The sequence below is a fragment of the Chiloscyllium plagiosum genome, unplaced genomic scaffold (genome assembly GCF_037043375.1).
Source record: "Chiloscyllium plagiosum isolate Xiang-an unplaced genomic scaffold, Cpla_swu_hap1 HiC_scaffold_27, whole genome shotgun sequence".
NCBI lineage: Eukaryota > Metazoa > Chordata > Chondrichthyes > Orectolobiformes > Hemiscylliidae > Chiloscyllium > Chiloscyllium plagiosum.
The window spans coordinates 89,631,471-89,649,422 of NW_028270165.1; the positions used below are offsets into that span (position 1 = coordinate 89,631,471).

Genomic DNA, 17,952 nt, shown 5'->3' on the forward strand with positions numbered 1-17,952 from the left:
AATGTAGGTTCATTTAGATATAACTGCGTCACTTTACATATGAAGATAATCCTTTGAATGTGCCCACATCCCTTTGAAATGTAATCTTGTCCATTTAAACCTCTTTATTTGCAGAAATACCCGTTAAAATGTCCACGTTCCTTTAAAATGCAGATTGCCCCCTTTCGATATGACGCCGTTGCGTTAGATGTGGGAATATCTGTTTAAATTGAGCCGTTAGCTTTCCCAATGTAGACAGGGCTCCTGGAAACGTGGCAGTGTCCCCCCTGCAGCTGCAGAGCGAGACAGGAGAGTTTGTTTTTGTGAATGAGCAGTTGTAGCGCGAGGTGGCTGTTGCTTGGTGACGGTGAGGCACCCCCGGCCCGGCCCCGCCCATCGCCCGGCCCGGCCCCGCCCATCCCCCCCCGGCCCGGCCCCGCCCATCCCCCCGTGCAGACGTCTCGCGGGGGCGAAGGCGGTTGGGAGGAGAAGTCGCTCGAGCGAGGAAGCGGCGGGAGGGCGGCCGTTAGGAAAATGGCGCCGCGCGGCCCGGGGCAGACACCCGTCACTGGCCGCCGCCGCCGCCTTCCTGGCGCAGCTGCTGTGTCACGGCCACACCGGCCGGCTGTACAGCAGCCAGGAGCCGGTGAGCATTCTGGAGGCGGATGGGGTTAAGGGCCTGCTTGGGAACTCGTCGGCCGCCGGGGTGGTGGAGTTCTACTGGTCGTGGGGCGGCCCCTGTGTCAACTATGGGGCCACCTGGAAGGTACTGGGCCCGGGACGTGAAAGGTGAGGCAGGTTGTGGGGGGGGGGGGGGACGGAGGGGAAGGAATGTGGGGCCTGTCCTGTCATAGTGACATTTTACACTCACTTTCCATCGGCTTTTACTGGCGCTTGTGCTGTTTCCCCTTCACTGCGTGTTTAATCCTTGTGCTGTTTGCCCCTCACTGTGTGTTTAATCCTTGTGCTGTTTGCCCCTCAGTGTGTTTAATCCTTGTTCTGTTTGCCCCTCACTGTGTTTAATCCTTGTGCTGTTTGCCCCTCACTGTGTGTTTAATCCTTGTGCTGTTTGCCCCTCACTGTGTGTTTAATCCTTGTGCTGTTTGCCCCTCACTGTGTGTTTAATCCTTGTGCTGTTTACCCCTCATTGTGTTTTTAATCCTTGTGCTGTTTGCCCCTCACTGTGTGTTTAATCCTTGTGCTGTTTGCCCCCTCACTGTGTGTTTAATCCTTGTGCTGTTTGCCCCTCACTGTGTTTAATCCTTGTGCTGTTTGCCCCTGTGTGTTTAATCCTTGTGCTGTTTACCCCTCATTGTGTGTTTAATCCTTGTGCTGTTTACCCCTCACTGTGTTTAATCCTTGTGCCGTTTGCCCCTCACTGTGTGTTTTAATCCTTGTGCCGTTTGCCCCTCACTGTTTGGTTTAATCCTTGTGCTGTTTGCCCCTCACTGTGTGTTTTAATCCTTGTGCCTTGTGCCCCTCACTGTATGTTTTAATCCTTGTGCCGTTTGCCCTTTGCTGTTACTTGTGCAATTGCTGAGGGTAGTGTATAAATACGAGTGAAGGATACTATGCACCAGCATGTATATGTTCCTCAGTCATTGAAGGGGCAGGACCTGTTGAGAATGGTTAGTAAAGCATGTGGTGCACTAAGCCTTGTTAACATGGATATCGTTTGTTATTGAGAAAAGTCAACTTTTTATTATTTAGAGTCATAGAGATGTACAGCACGGAAATACACCCATTAGGTCCAACCTGTCCGTGCCAACCCGCTATCCTAAATTAATCTAGTCCCTTTTGCCAGCACTTGACTCATATCCCTCTAAACCCTTCCTATTCAGATACCCAGCCAGATACCTTTCAAATGCTGTAATTATACCGGCTTCCACTACTTCCTCTGGCAGCTCATTCCATACATGCACCACCCTCTGCATGGAAACGTTGCCCCTCAGGTGCCTTTGTGGTCTCACCCTAAGCCTATGCCCTCTAGTTGTGAATCTCACCCCAACACTGAGGGAAAGACTTAAACATTGAGCAGCCAGACAAATGCAAAAGCAATCAAATATTGAGCCACATGGAAAAAAAATTATGGCTGTACCCTTTTTGTTCTCCCATAGGAATTTGGACACTTAAAATCTGTTAATGACACCAGCATTGCTACAGTGCATATTGTGTACACTCCTCAGTGTCAACAAGCAGGGCACACGTTTGCTCAATGTTTTGGTGACACCAGCATGTTCCTCGCTGTCGGCAGAAAAGGGACGAGACCTACATTAGATGGACAAATAAGGAGCTCTGGAGGACCGGAGGGAGAATTGTCCTCCTGCCATTCGGAGCTCCCCTATTGGTGAATGTGGAAGTTGGACCATGAGGTTCTGAAGCTCCTGCTCCTCCTCTCTCTGAATGAAGATTGAGGTTCACCTCAGACTGCAATTTCTTTCCTCTGTCCAACATCTGAGAGTACGGCACTCTCTTTTCTCACCCCCCATTTCCATTTACGTTTCATTCTGAGGTTCAGTTGTTGACTTGGAGCAACTGAAAGAAATGGGAGTGAATCCAGGTGAGGGGACAGAGTCTGGAAAAGTTAGTCCAAGCCTTTGTTCTCAATTAGCAAAATAGACAGGCAGGAGACTGAAAGAACGCAGCAAGCTAGGCAGTATCAGAAGGTGGAGAAGTCGAGGGATCTGGTGTACCCTTGTTCAGGTCTGGGGGTGGGTAGAGGGAGAGCTGTGGAACAAGGGTGTGCTGTGGTCAGGGTATTGAAGTGGGGAAAGGTGGAGACAGGCAGAGGGTACAATAGACAATAGGTGCAGGAGAAGGCTATTCTGCCCTTCGAGCCAGCACCACCATTCATTGTGATAATGGCTGATCATCCTCAATCAGTATTCTGTTCCTGCCTTATCCCCATAACCTGGTACGACCTGGTTGGGGAATGGGAGGAAGGAATCTAGTTGGAAGGGAAGAGTGGAAGGGGTTGGGAAGTGTGTTGGGGGCTGGGATGGGAGATTATTTGAAATTGGAGAACTCAATGTTGTGTCTTCCGGGCTGTTGACTGCTCAGACAGAAGATGAGGTTTTGTTCCTCCAATTAGTGGTTTGGTTTGTTGTGGTAATGGAGGAAGCCAAAAATAGTCATGTCAGAAGGGGAGTGGGAAAGGGCTTTAAAATGGGTGGAGACTGGGAAGTCCGCTCAGCCTCTGCGGACCCCTGCTGTGATGCTCAGCAAACCGTTCCCCAAGTTTACGCTCGGTTTCCCGATGTAGAGAAGACCACAATTGGCAAAGTACAGCAGGTCAAGCAGCATCCGATCAGTAGGACAGTCGAAGTTTTGGGCACGAGCCCTTCATCAGGAATGATGCGTGGATGTTCAGAGGGGCATCAGTGTCCTTCTGTGCCAGTTGTCAGACAGGTGCAGCAGGCAATGAGCAAGGCAAGTGGTGTATTAGCAAGAGGAATTAAGTTCAGAAGTGAGGATGTCTTCCTGCAGTTAGGGGGTCATTGAATATATTCAAGGCTGAGTTCATCTGATTTTTATGTGAATGTTTATGGGGAAGGCAAGAAAATGGTTTTAAGACTAGTGTAGAACCGAGTTCCAGAGCCATGCAGCACAGAAACAGCCCCTTCAGTCCAACTAGTGAAAATGGAGGGACTGATTGTGGGATGGAGATTTTCAGCTTCCAAGGAATGAGAGAGGAAAGAGTTCACTATAAATTAGAATTTATGGGATCGGTTGATGAGCCGAGGAGTGTCAGTTGGAGTTTAATTTAGAGAAATCAGAGTTTGCATTTTGGTCAAGCAATCCAGGCAGGACTGACACAGTTAAGGGGAGTGTTGCAGAATAAAGAGACCTTGGAGTGCTGCAGTCTCAGGTGGATAGAGTAGTGAAGGCAGCGTTTGGTTTGCTTTCCTTCATTGCTCATAGCATTGAGTATCGGAGTTGTGAGATCATGTTATACACACTTCTCACTCGAAAGTGTTATCTAACTGCTTAACTGTTTCTGTTCTTTGGTATGTTAATCCCAGAACCTGTTTTCAGTAACTTTCTCAAGAACGTAATTTAAATGCAGAGCTTTTCTATCAAAAATGTCAGGCTGACTCGACATTGGGACCCAGACAGAATTCACACCTATTGGTGGGTAGGCTGGGACTTTTTTCACTGGAGCACAGGAGGTTGAAAGGTGAAGGTGTCGGGTGCCTCATTAGCAAGTTTGCAGATGGGCATTCAGATTGATGGAATATCAGATAGTGAAGGGGACTGTCAGACGATACAGCAGAATATAGATCGGAGAGTTGGGAAGAGAAATGGCAGATGGAGTTCAATCCAGACAAATGCGAGGTGATGCATTTTGGAAGATGCAATTCAAGAGCGAGCTATACAGTAAATGGAAAGGTCCTGGGGGAAATTGATGTACAGAGAGATCTGGGTATTCGGGTCTATTGTTCTCTGAAGGTGGCAATGACTGTCAGTAGAGTGGTCAGGGCAGCATACAACACGTGTTCCATCATCGGACGGATTGAATAAAAGAGCTGGCAGGTCATGTTAAAGTTGTATAAGATTTTGGTTCGGCCGCATTTGGAATACTGCGTACAATTCCGGATCGCCAGATTTCCAAAAGGATGTGGATACGTTTGGAGAGAGTGCAGAGGTGTTCACCAGGATGTTGCCTGTTATGGAGAGCGCAAGCTATGAGGAGAGATTGAGTTGATTAGGATTATTTTCATTGGAAATAAGGAGGTGGAGGGTGGGGGTCCTGATTGAGGCTGAAAAACCATGAGGGGTGTAAACAGGGGTGGATAGTAAGAATTATTTTCCCAGAGGGGAAGACTTAATTACTCAGGGTCACGAGTTCAAAGTGAGAGGGGAAAGGTTTGAGGGAGATGTACATGGAAAGTTCTTTACACTGAGGGTGGTGGGCGCCTCGAATGCATCGCCAGCGGAGGCAGTAGGGTTGGGATCGATAGTGTCATTTAAGATGTAGCTAGACAGATACATGAATGGGCAAGGAGCAGAGGGATACAGATCCTTAGAAAATAGGCAGCAGGTTTAGACAGAGTATCTCGATCAGCATAGCCTTGGAGGGCTGAAGGGCCTGTTCCCGTGCTGTGAGGTTCTTTGTTCTCTTTATAGAGGTTTACAAAACTGAGGGGCAAAGATAAGGTGAACGGCATGTGTCGTTTCAAGATTAGTGAGCAAATTAAGGTGAGAGGAGAAAGATTTAAAAAACACATGAGGAGCACCTTTTTTTTAAACAGTGGTTTGTGTGGAATGAATGTCCAGAGGAAATGGTGGATGCAGGTTGAGTAACAAGGTTTAAAAGACATTTGGATAAGTACATGAATAGGAAAGGTTCAGGGGGATATGGGGCAAACACAGGCAGGTGGGACTAGTTTAGTTTGTGAATATAGTCAGCATGGACTAGTTGGGCTGAAGGGTCTGTTTCTGTGCTGTATGACTCTGTAACTGTTCTGTACTGGTCTTGAAACCATTTTCCTTGCCTTCCCCCATAAACATCCACTTCATGGTTGTTCTAAAATCAGATGAACTCAGCCTTGAATCTCTTCAATGACTCCCTAACTGCAGGAAGACATCCCGACTTCTGAAATCAATTCCTCTTGCTAATATTCCTCTTGCCTTGCTGATTGCTTGCTGCATCTGTCTGACAACTGGCAGTGACTGGTGTGGAAGGACGCTGAGGCCACGTTTTACATCCACACATCATTCCTGAGGAAGGGCTCGTGCCTGAAACGTCGATTCTCCTACTCCTCGGATGCTGTCTGACCACCTGTGCTTTTCCAGTGCCACACTTTTTGACTCTCATCTCCAGCATCTGCAGTCCTCACTTTGTCCACATCCCAATATGTCACCATTTAAACAACGTACCTCCTTTCAGCAGTTATTTTTTCATAACCGAGGCTATAACTTCACATTGTGGGCCTGCATTTGCCGTGCGTTTGCCAATTGAGACACAGACCTGGACCAACGTTTCCCGACTGTCCCTTCCCTAGATTCACTCGCTTTCATTTCAGTTGCTGCAAGTCAGCAATTTAACCCCAGAATGAAAAAATGAAATGGTAAAGACAGTGCCGTACTCACAGATGGTGGAGAGAGGAAGGACGTTGCAGTCTGAGATGAAGCTCGATCTTCATTTGGAGAGGAGCAGCAGCTTCAGAACCTGATGGTCCATCTTCTGCGTTCAGACAATTGGGGAGCTCTGATTGGCAGGAGGACCAGGCTCCTTGTCTGGCTTCTCATTGGTCCATTTAAAGAAGGGTTTGCACTGTTTCTGCAGACAGAGCATGCGCGGCTTTTGCTGAACCAGCATAGAGTCAGAAGTGTACAGCATGGAAACAGACGCTTCGGTCCAACCCGTCCATGCCGACCAGATATCCCAACCCAATCTAGTCCCGCTCCTCAACACCTGGCCCACATCCTTCCAAACCTGTCCTATTTATATACCCATTCAAATGCCTCTTAATTGTTGCATTTGTACCGGCCTCCACTACTCCCTCTGGCAGCTCATTGCATACACGTACTACGCTCTGTGTGAAAAAATTGCCCCGTAGGTTTCTTTTACATTTTTCCCCTCTCACCCGAAATCTATGCCCTCTAGTTCTGGACTCCCCAACCCAAGGGAAAAAACCTTGTCTATTTATCTTGTCCATGCCCGTCATAATTTTTTAAACCTTTATAAGGTCAGCACTCAGCCTCTGACACTCCAGGGAAAACAGCCCCAGCCTGTTCAGCCTCTCCCTCAAACTGTACCTCTTATGCTCGCATCCAAATCATTTATATAAGTGACAAGAAGTAGAGGACCGAGCACCGATCCTTTTGGCACTCCACTGGTCGCAGGCCTCCAGTCTGAAAAACAACCCTCCTCCACCACCCTCTGTCTTCTACCTTTGAGCCAGTTCTGTATCCAAATGGCTAGTTCCCTCTGTATTCCTTGAGATCTCTCCTTGCTAATCAGTTTCCCACGGGGAACCTTGTCAAACGCCTTACTGAAGTCCATATACATCACATTACTGCTCTGCCTTCCTCAATCCTCTTTGTAACTTCCTCAAAAAACTCAATCAAGTTTGTGAGACATGATTTCCCACACAAAACCATGTTGACTATCCCGAATCAGTCCTTGTCTTTTCAAATACATGTACATCCTCTCCCTCAGGATTCCATCCAACAATGTGCCCACCACTGACGTCAGCCTCACTGGTCTATAGTTCCCTGGCTTGTCCTTACCACCCTTCTTAAACAGTGGCCCAATGTTAGCCAACCTCTAGTCTTCTGGCATCTCACCTGACATGCACAGTATGCTGTATAGAGATGCTGTTCCTGATGGATTTAAAGTGTCCAACTGCCACAATTTCTACCCGCCCCCCCGTCACTTGACATCACCGCGCAGGCTCCTCGCTATTTTTGATCATGTTACCTAGAACCCTCATGATTATATCAATCTCAATGAGGTCACCCCTCAACCTCCTGTGCTCCAGTGAAGAGATTCACAGCCTCTCCTTATAACTCAAACCCTCCAGACTTGGTAATATCCTGGTGAATCTTTACTGAACCCTCTGTAATAGTATTCTTCCTATTACAGGGCCACCAGAAACGTTCTCAGTACTCGACAAGTGGCTTCACCAACATCCTGTACAACTTCTAAATGATGTCCCAACTCCTTTATTTAATGGTGTGGACAAATAAGGTAAGTGTGCTAAATGCCTTTTGAAGCACCCTTCCAACCAGTGATGCAACTTTCAATGAAGTATGTACCTGAACCCCCCCCCCCCCCCCCATATTCCTCTGTACAAGTCCTGCCCTTATTTTAGGAAAATGCAATCCCTCACTTTTATCTGTACCCCTCATACACACACTCTCTCTCAGATGGAGACACACCCTCTTACAGGCTTCTCCTCCATCACACTCCCTTGACAAAGCATGTGCACACATGCTCTCTCTCGCGCGCGCGCACACACCCACACATAACGATGGAGTGCATTTGCAGAATTATATTTACACATATATTCAACTTTGCACAAAAAGCGCACAACATGCAGGTAGTCAATCCATGTAATGTTTTATACATTCCTAGTTTGGAAATAGTACCAGTCTGATTTAAGATTGGGATACTGACATACATTGTCTGGGCTGAGATGTCACCAGTTTAAAAAAACCCTTGTGATCTTGAGGATATGACTGAATAGTAGTACTGCGATGTACCCATTCTAAAAGATGAAAGACTTAACAGCAATCTACATTTGTCAATATATCATATCAGTTGCATGACACTGTGACCTTTTGCTCTTAACTCTGTGTCTTATGATCCTGCTCCACAGTTATCCGATGAAGTGCTTCCAAATAAACCTGTTGGACTATAACCCGGTGTTGTGATTTTTAAACCGTGTCCCACCTAGTCCAACAGCAGCACCTCCACCTCCTTTCTAATGAACACAGCCCACACTTCCCAGTGCTGCCAGTAAACTGCCGTTGAAACAATGCAGTGCCTGCACTCCCGAAAAATGTAAACTTCTGACGAAACCAGCTACTCAGTCACTGCTCCATCTGATATACAACATTGGAAACTTAATGCAGGAGGCTGCAAGAAATAAGCAGCTTTAAAACAAAAACCGCTTGGAGCTCTAAGCTTTCAATGAGAGTCTGAGTCCGGCAGAATGTTCAGGTAACCTTTATTGTGTCCCAACATTGTTACAGCTTCAGTTGCCCCCAGCAAAAAGGCAGAGAAAGAGGAGATGTTTGTTAGACAGCTCAACAACAGGGGGAGGAGCAAGGGGCAGGGCAAGGCCAACAGCAGGCCCCCGCACTACGCCTGCATTGCCTTGCACAGTTTACAAAAATCCCTTCCCCTTCACAGACTCCAAACAGTGTGGGAGCAGGCCACTCGGCCCAAAGACTACACACTGATCCTCCGAAGGGTAACCCATCCACGCAATTCCCCTACCCCTATTGCTCAACATTTACCCGTGACTAATGCACCTAACCTGCACATCCCTGTGCATGATATCCCAACCCAATCTCGTCCCGCCTGCCAGCACGGGGCCCATATCCCTCCAGTTGCTTTTTAAGTGTTGTAATTGTACCAGCCTCCACCACTTCCTCTGGCAGCTTATTCCATACACGTACCACCCTCTAAATGAAAAGGTTGCCTCTTAGGTCTCTTTCCTATCTTTCCCCTCTCACTGTAAACCTATGCCCTCTATTTCTGGACTCTCCCACCTCAGGGAAAAGACTTTGTCTATCTATCCTATCCATGCCCCTCATGATTTCATAACCTTCTATAAGGTCACCCCTCAGCCTCTGACGCTCCAGGGAAAACAGCCCCAGTCTGTTCTGTCTCTCCCTATAGCTCAAATCTTCCAGTCTTGGCAACATCCTTGTAAATCATTTCTGAACCCTTAAGTTTCATAACATCTTTCTGATAGGAAGGAAACCAGAATTGCACACAATATTCCAACTGTACAGCAGTAACATGACCTCCCAACTCCTGTACTCAATATTCTGACCAAATAAAGGAAAGCATACAAAACACCATCTTCACTATCCTATCAACCTGCGACTCCACTTTCAAGGAGCTATGAACTTGCACTCCAAGGTCTCTTTGTTCAGCAACACCCCCTAGGACCTTACCATTAAGTGTATAAGTCCTGCTAAGATTTGCTTTCCCAAAATGCAGCACCTCGCATTTATCTAAATTAAACTCCATTTGCCACTTCTCAGTCCATTGGCCTATCTGATCAAGATCCCATTGTAATCTGAGGTAACCTCCCTTCGCTGTCCACTACACCTCCAATTTTGGTGTCATCAGCAAACTTACTTACTACACCACTTATGCTCACATCCAAAAAGTAGTGGGCTCATTATCTATTTTCAAAGTGGAATTGACAATATATTACATGTACTGACTGCCTGTAGATTGTGCAGTCTTTCAGCAAAGTAGAATGTTTAGGGTGCAGGTTTGCTCGCTGAGCTGTAGGTTTGATATCTAGACGTTTCATTACCTGGCTTGGTAATATCATTAGTGGTGAGCAATGTTTAATCCCAAATAGAGCAATTAAGTGCAAAGTTACTTTCAACCATTTAATAAAACACTGCAAATTTTATTTCATATGAAAATACATTCATTTTATAATTTGGATAAGATCTTTACAAAGGAAATATTACTAAACAAAATAGCTTTCCTGAGTATCAATATTGACAACAGTTATGCAGCTATTATTTGTCAATTGACCAACTAATTGAAATAATTTCAGAATAAATGAGCTGCTTCATTATTATACATTGAGATATTGCATATCTTGGCTCTCACCCAAGTATTCTCCAAAGAAGAAAATGCATCTGGATGGGGACATGAATGGTAAAAATTCAGAGGGATATGGGCCAAATGCTGGCAAATGGGTCACTAGATTAATTTAGGACATCTGGTTGGCCTGGACTGAAGGGTTTGTTTCTGTGCGCTCATTACAGACTCCTCTCTTCTGGGATCCCCATACCAGCTGTTATTTTCACGAAATAATCTGACAATTGTTGACTTCCATTAACCTATTCCATCCAGAGAAAATTCCTCTCTCTGCAAAGTGTGGTTCACGTTGGCAAATTCAATCCTCCTCCGGTCCTCAGGAACACAATCTATAATGAGCAACGTTCTCAATACCTGTTTAACGTTCAGTGGGGAAACTATTTTCAGTCCAACAGTTACACAGAATTCTTCCGAAATGTTTTTGGCAAATGTACTGCTCCCACGAGAGCTCATGGGCCCACAGTTCAAATGCTTTTAACAGCTTTTTTTCTCACTTCCCCGCCTTCCCAGGATGCAGAAATTTCCCACCAGAAATTGTTTGCCCTGAAAAAAATCCAGCAGGAACGTGATTATGGAGCTATCAGTAAAAATGCTTCATATGGCTCAACCAAGGTTAGAAATGGAAGAACATCTCTGTTCAAAGTTACTGTTCGTTTGCCCTTTCAAAATTCCTTGAATTTAAGGTGTTCCATTGTAGCATTTAATTATGATCCATTAAAAGCAGTATCCAGTCTCATCTGAGTGAGGAACCGACTCAACAAGCGAAATAACTTTTCTGTCTGCTCTTGAGATGTGACATCCTCACCCTCTCTCTGTTGATGCAACAGGATTACCAGAGCTGGAAGTACCACTCTCAGAATACAATTGCTGATCAACAGTTTACTTCTGTTGCTTCACATAAGGATTTAAAAGCTGCTAGCCTGATCTCGCACAAAGCACAAAAACAAACTGTGCCTGTGCAGAGGAGAAATTTCACTTGGAATAGATCACAAAATAAGAACTGTTAGCAGTCCCACAACTCATGTGTTTCCCACGGACAAAGTTAAAAATCACACAACACCAGGTTATAATCCAACAGGTTTGTTTGGAAGCACTGGCTTTCGGAGCGCCGCTCCTTCATCAGGTAGTTGTGGAGAATGAGATCATGATCACAATTTATATCCAAAGGAGTCTAGCGTCATGGAAATGTGACACATCAAACAATTTTAGATTAAATCCTTCATTTTTTAGAATTGGTTTCTGCTCTTTGGTTTGTTAATCCCAGAACTTGTTTTTTGTTACCTTCTCAAGAATGTCATTCAAATGCAGAGCTTTTCTAACAATAAGTGTGAATTCTGTCTGCGCCTGAATGTTGAGTCAGACTCACATTTTTCTACATTTAAATTACATTTTTGAGAAGGTAAATTACAGATTAGGGTGTAGAGGTTCGGGTGGATCGGCTGTGCTAAAGTACCCATAGTGACCAGGGATGTGAAACTTAGGGTGGATTGACCATGGGAAATACTGAATAAGGGGGTGGGATGCTGTTCAGAGGGCCAGTGTGGAATAGAAGGGCTGAATGGCCTGTTTCCGCATTGTTGGGATTCTATGACTCCCACCACAAAGGAGCATTTTATTGGCATCTATCCTGTCAAGCCCCTTTCAGAATTCTACTGGTTTCAATAAGATCACTTCTGGTTCAGAGAGGAAGACAGCATAGAAATAGATTCTTTGGTCCAATTCATCCATGGCGACCAGGGTTCCCAAACTAAACTAGCCTCACTTGCCTGCGTTTGGCCCAAATCCCTCTAAACCTTTCTCTTCATGTCCCCATCCAAATGTCGTTTAGACTTTGTAAACGTACCTGCATTGACCACATCCTCAGCAAGTTCATTTCACATGTCAACCATCCTCTGTCAAATCGTTGCCCCTCAGGTTCCTTTTAAATCTTTCTCCTGTCACTTTAAAGCAATATGCCCCCTAGTCTTGAGCTCCCCAACGCTCAGGAAGAGCCCTTTGCTATTCACCTTACCTCCACTCCTCGTGATTTTATCAATCTCCATGATGTCACCCCCCAACCTCCTGTGCTCCAGTGAAAAAAGTCCCAGCCTGTCATTATAACTCAAACCCTCCAGTCCTGGCAACATCCTGGTAAATCTTTACCGAACCCTCTCTAATAGTATTCTTCCTATTACAGGGACACGAGAACCATACTCAGTACTCTGAAAGTGGCCTCACCAACATCCTGTACAACCTCAACATGATGTCCCAACTCCTATACTCAATGGGGTGAACAATGAAGGCAAGTGTGCTAAACGCCTTCTTAACCACCCTGTCTCGCAGCGAAGCAACTTTGAAAGAACTGTGCACCTGAACCCCACCATGTCTCTCTTACAGCATGACACAGGGCCCTACCATTAACTGTACAAGTCCTGACCGTCCTTGCTTTAGCAAAACACAAGCCCTTGCTTTTATTCATACCTCACTCATACACACGTGCTCTCTCAGACACGCACACATACACCCCCAACACACTCTTATGTGCACTCATGCATAAACTCACATATCACTTTTTGAGCAAATTTGTATTGGCAGAATTATATTTGCAGATACATTCAATTTTGCTCAACAAGCACACAGTCTGCAGGCAGTCAATCCATGTAATATTTTATAACTTCATCCTTTGGAAATAGAACCAGTCTGATTCAAAATTGGGACATTGACAGACTCGAACCTCACACCTTTATCTGGGCTGAGTTGTGACTTTTTTCAAAAAAAAACTGAAGTCATCTTGAGAATGTGAATCAAAAGATGTTATGGGATTTATATATTAATGAACTGAAACCTGCAACGCATTCTAAAACGTGAAAGACTTAACAACAATCTTGGTTTGTTCAATATATCCTTTCAGTTGCATGACACTGTGACCTTTTGCTATAAAATCTGTGTCTTATGATCCTGCTCCACAGCTACCCGATGAAGCAGCAGTGCTCCAAAAGCTCTCACTTCCAAATAAACCTGTTGGACTATAACCTGGTGTTGTGTGATTTTTAACTTCGTCCAGGCGAGTCCACCACCCGCTCCTCCACATAATTTCTAGTGAGCACAACCCACACCTCCCAATGCTGCCAGTAAACTTTACAACGCCGATGAAATGACACACTATGCACTCCTGAAAAATTCACTTTCGAACGAAACTGGCTGCTCATTCTGATCCATCTGATATGCGACATTGGAAGCTTAGTGCAGAAAGCTGAAAGAAATGAGCAGCTTTAAAACAAAAACCTTGGCGCTCAAAGCTTTCAATGAGAGTCTGAGCGGGGGGTAAATTCAGGTAACTTTTATTGAGATCCAACTTTGTTACAGCTTCAAACCCCCTCAGCAAAAAGGCAGAGAAAAAGTAGCTGCTTTTTAAACAGTTCAAGGTCAAAGCGCACACCCTACACCATCCCCAACCCACCTCACTTCTTTAGTATTGGTCACCACCAAGTTGTCCCTTTGTAATTGGGGAGAAAGTGAGGTCTGCAGATGCTGGAGATCAGAGATGGAAATGTGTTGCTGGAAAAGCGCAGCAGGTCAGGCAGCATCGAGGGAACAGGAGAATCGACGTTTCGGGCATTAGCCCTTCCGAGATGCTGCCTCACCTGCTGTGCTTTTCCAGCAACACATTTCCACCTTTGTAATTTTCCTTCCCGCACAGGGGGCAGCTGAAGAGCCTCTCTCCTGTGTGGATCCACTGGAGGGTCAGCAGGCTGGAGGCCTGGGTAAATCTCTTCCCGCACCCGGGGCAACTGAAGGGCCTCTCCCCCATGTGGACCCGCTGGTGCCTCAGCAGGGTGGAGGAATCGCTGAAGGCCTTCCTGCACACTGGGCAGCTGCAGGGCGTCTCCCCAGTGTGGATCCGCTGGTGGGTTAGCAGGGTGGAGGAAGTGCTGAAGCCCTTCCCGCAGACGGGACAGGGGAACGGGCTCTCCCTGGTGTGGCTGCGCCGATGAGTCTCCAGGACAGATGGGACACAGAAGCTTTTCCTGCAGTCGCCACACTTCCATCGTTTCTCCACGGGGCTGGATTCCTAGGGTTTCTCCATGGACGAAGCTTCAGTTACACACAAATGCGTGTGGAGCCCCTCCCCACAGTGAATTCCTCTTCCCAGGCCGTACAACTGTTTCAGGGTCTATGCTCAGTGCACTGCAACAGTATGGTCGATGATCCAGTCCCACGGATGCTGGAAACGTACTCAAACAGGAACCAAAACTTTGCTCCTTCTCACAGAATCATAGTCGAAAATCGTTGCGGTCCCGATGGATTGAGTGACTGTCAGACATTGACGTCAAAGTGAGGACTGCAGACGCTGGAGAGTCAGTGTCGAAAAGTGTGCCGCTGGAAAAGCACAACAGGTCAGGCAGCATCAGAGGAGCAGGAGAGTCAATGTTTCAGGAATAAGCCCTTCAAATTTGTTGATTTTGAAGCTTCAGTCTTCAGATCTTCAAATACACTGTTAAAAACAGATTACAAAAGTCATCACTATCAGTGCAGGGTAGAAATTCAGAACAAGCAATTCTACTTTCTGTGGAATATTCTATTCTTTAGCTGTTCCACAAAATTCAAAGCACTCACACACCCTCTTCCCCCTCTGTTCTCACCCTGCTCTATCTAATTCTCCTGAGGTGCTGATTCAGGATCTTACAGGGGCAGAAAAGCAAAAACGTCAAGACTGACATCTCTCTGAATTTTGGATACCTCCACCTGAAAGTTAATATCTTTCACAACATTGGGATCCTGCCGAGAGTGAGCAGGTCTGATTTTGGGAAGCAAAAAAAAAAGTGTCAATTCAGGGTGAACCTGCAATGCAGTTTCTTGAGAAAGGACCAGACACAAAATGATTATCGACCCCGGGAAGGTGGGAGTAAAATGAGACGTCAAGGCATTAACTCCAACACACTTCAGTCAAACGCTTCTGCTCCCAGTCAGGGCAAAACATGTTCTGAAAGTCCAGCCTTCACAACCACACTCCTGATTCCACTGAAGACAATTAGAGTCACAGAGCGCAGAAACAGACCCTTTGGCCCAACCTGCCCAGATATCCTAAATTAATCTAGTCACGTTTGCCATCACTTGGCCCCTATATGGGCTGGGTGCTGGCAGCTGGGACTAAATTGTGTTGGCTATCTTGTCAGCTAGGATGCGTTGGACCGAAGGGTCTGTTTCTGTGCTGTACATCTCTATGACTCCAGTTGCATTTGCCATCACTTGGCCCTGACCCATCTGAACCCTTCATTTTCAGATGCCCGTCCAGGAGCCTTTTAACTTGTCATCGTATCAGCACCCATCACTTCCTCTGGCAGCTCACGCCATCGCTCAAGCGACTCCATGTTGAAAGCGGTATGCCTTAGACTATATACAGGCCCAGGAGGGTGAGGTCTGCACCATTGTCCGAGATAAATGCACTATGGGCATTCCCGATCTGACTGGCAATATTACTAAGATACAAGAAGAGATCCAGGTATTCCTTGACAGAATGACTGAAGGGACCAGTTGGGGAAACTGCAGATCGGGTTGATGATACAATTGGCTTATCAATTTAGCTATGTCTGTTTGTCGGTATTGGTATTGTTAGGTATTTAATTGCTAGGCTTATGAGGTCCTTTAGTGATATAGATTTGCCCCAGAAGATGCTCCTTTTGCGATCTGATGGCTTACCCACACGTGTCGATGGCGATGATAAATATGACCAGATGAGCTGCGAAGATGGTGGTGCCACTCTACAGGATGTTGATGGCTGGACCACCTTGAAGGGCATTCGTTTGGAGTATCCTTCACTTTCAGTGATCGTGGTGCAATCAAAGGGAGGAATGAGGATGTGGGCATCTGGGTGATAAAGTCTATAGCCTTAAAACTTGTCTTTAAACATTCAGACTAAAATGTAATGCTGAATTATTAAATACATTTACTGCACTAGAAAATAAACTGGCAGGAAGGCTCAGAAAGAGGGCAGAACTTAAACATAGGGACACCTGGGCTCACCAAGTGATAACAGGATGCTGTAAGGCAATTAAGAACGTTTGCCTCAGCATCGGTGAATCTGTGTGAACAGGACCCCAAGTGATAACATTCACAGCCGTTCCCTTGTGAGACCATTTTAGTGCTGAGGCTGTTGATTCCCGTAGAAAATTAACTCTTAGTGTTTATCTGCACTGGATTGAAATGAATTGCATTTTGGGACTTTCTGATGATATTGAGTAGCCATTACTGGTTATTAAATACAAACTCTGTAAAAGGAAATATTGATAAAGCTTTACCTTACTTGCTGGAGCCGAAGCTCCAGCGGAGGAAACAGGCCGCGGGCATACTTCCGGCTTCGGGATGGCCACGCTCCCTGGTCCCGCCCCTCCACCTCCAAGGTGACGCGTAAGCCCCGCCCCCTCCAAATGCAGATCGTAAACCACACCCCTCTGTGTAAACCCCGCCCACCCAGGTGTATTTGGAAGCACTAGCTTCTGCAGCGCTGCTCCTTCTGCCGGTGGCTGTGCTGCAGGATCATAAGACACAGAGTTAACAGCAAAACATCACAGTGTCATGCAACCGATGCAATATTTGGAACAAACCTGGACCGCTGCTGAGTCCTTCATCTTTTAGAAGGGGTTGCAGGTTTCAGTTCATCAATATATTAATTCCAGAACTTTAGATCAGATTCCCTACAGTGTGGAAACAGGCCCATCGGCCCAACAAGTCCACACCGACCCGCCGAAGAGCAAAACACCCAGCCCCATTCCCTGTCACCAAACACTACTGGGCAATTTAGCTTGGCCAATTCACCCTAACTCGCATGTCTTTGGACTGTGGGAGGAAACCCACGCAGACGCGGCGGTGGGAGTGGATTGAACCGGGGGCTCTGGTGCTGTGAGGCAGCAGTGCTAACCACAAAATAAAGAGGAATAGGGATGTAAGGCAGGATTTCAGGGAGCTAGCGTGGAAGCTGAGGGCTCGAACAAACAGAGTGGTTATCTCTGGTTTGTTACCCGTGCCACGTGATAGCAAGGCAAGGAATAGGGAGAGATATCAGCTGAACACGTGGCTACAAGGATGGTGCAGGAGGGAGGATTTCAGGTTTTTTCAGGATAATTGGGACTCATTCTGGGAAGGTGGGACTTGTACAAACAGGACAGTCTTCACTTTAACCAGAGGGGTACTAATATCCTGGGTGGGAAATTTGCTGGTGCTATTCGGGTGGGTTTAAACTAGCTCAGCAGGGGGATGGGAACCGAGGGTGTAGCTGCAATGTACAGGAGGATGAGAGTAGGAAGGACAGGGACAGGATTTCAGGGTCACAGGAATGTGCTGGCAGACAGCGAAGTGGTTTGAAGTGTTTCTACTTCAACGCCAGAGTATCCACAATAAGGTAGGTGAGCTTGCAGCACGGACAGGTACCTGGGACTTGGATATTGTGGCCATTTCGGAGACATGGAGAGAGCAGGGTGAGGAATGGATGTTGCAGGTTCCAGGGTTTTGATCTTTCATTAAGAACAGCCAAGGCGGTAAAAGAGGGAGAGGCGTGGCCTTGTTAGTCAAGGATATTATAACGGTGGCTGACAGAACCTTTGATGAGAACTCGTCTCCTCAGGTAATGTGGGCTGAGGTTAGAAACAGGAGAGGAGAGGTCACACTGCTTGGAGTTTTTTTTATAGGCC

At 46.3% G+C, this 17,952-nt stretch overlaps 1 protein-coding gene and 1 long non-coding RNA gene across 2 annotated transcripts in view; one reads left to right on the plus strand and one right to left on the minus strand.

Moving 5' to 3' along the window:
- LOC148144954 (uncharacterized) overlaps positions 1–17,952 on the minus strand; it is a 237,413-nt gene that overhangs the window by 107,254 nt on the left and 112,207 nt on the right. The window lies entirely within an intron of this gene.
- LOC148144957 (uncharacterized) lies at positions 422–13,296 on the plus strand. Its single transcript, XR_015751719.1, has 3 exons — positions 422–768; positions 7,571–7,675; positions 12,462–13,296. It is a non-coding gene; the product is annotated as an uncharacterized LOC148144957 (long non-coding RNA).